Below are 1,209 nucleotides of genomic sequence, written 5' to 3'. Positions count from 1 at the left end.
AAATTATTCTATGCAGATATCAGACCGTCCGAAGGCAAATCAGAGCGCGTCATGTCACCTGATACTTAACAGTTACACAATTACAATACACAGCAAATGGGGTGACGTGACGTTCTCCAATTTGCCTCAAGACAGCATCCAATGTCTGCATAGAATAATTTTTAGTTCTGGAGGGCACTCCGGTGGTGGAGGTCAGGATTGAAATGCCTTTGGAGATAGGACCAAGAGGAGAATTATACACTACTGGGTCTTCATTGGTGCAGAGATATACAGATTTTTTTAAGCTTTCAAGTTTAAAAGGTCATAAAGTAATAAGGTTTTGATCAATAAGCTGATCTGTAAACTAGTTGGTCACCCAATGCATTGTTTGAAGTGTTTTATTTTATTTTCTAGTATGCATATTGTGAGGAAATTTGGTGGCCAATCCTCTCAAGTTGCTTTAGTGGATTCCTATGTTATCAGCCTATGATTTTTTTGCTTCTTCTGAGTAACGTAGCCTATTTGATGTCCGCATCAATTGGTGCAGAGACATACAGATTTTTTTAAGCTTTCGATTTTAAAAGGTCATAAAGTAATAAGGTTTTGATCAATAAGCTGATCTGTAAACTAGTTGGTCACCCAATGCATTGTTTGAAGTGTTTTATTTTATTTTCTAGTATGCATATTGTGAGGAAATTTGGTGGCCAATCCTCTCAAGTTGCTTTAGTGGATTCCTATGTTATCAGCCTATGATTTTTTTGCTTCTTCCTTCCACTTCCAGCTTATGACCATAACCAGTCACCTCTCCATTTCTCCCTACAGCCCTACAATTATCCCAAATTTCCTTCACTATTGTCCATCTGCCTTACAACATTAAACCCTAAAAATTATTGAAAGAAAATGAAAATTTTTACTATGAAGAACAAAATGGATGAATTGTTCCCTGGTTAAGGACTGAAGGAAAGAAGTAGAACTCTAAAAGATCAAGGTTGCAAGAGGAGAGAATGGCAGATTCAAACTGTTCAGGAGGTTTGAATTCAAAGCTCTAGAGATGATGTTATGAGATAAGGTGCTATAGGAGTGAGGGATGGTACTCTTGGCTATTGAAGCATCTGGAGTTAAGAGCAATAGGTGTTGCAAGTAAAGTAAAAAATTGGAGATCTGAATCATAAAAACCCTCTTGATCCATCTTTGCTGATTTAAACATAACAGTAACAACCTTCTATAATC

This window comes from Dendrobium catenatum, unplaced genomic scaffold, assembly GCF_001605985.2.
Source record: "Dendrobium catenatum unplaced genomic scaffold, ASM160598v2 fragScaff_scaffold_9, whole genome shotgun sequence".
NCBI lineage: Eukaryota > Viridiplantae > Streptophyta > Magnoliopsida > Asparagales > Orchidaceae > Dendrobium > Dendrobium catenatum.
This window is presented reverse-complemented; position numbering follows the sequence as displayed.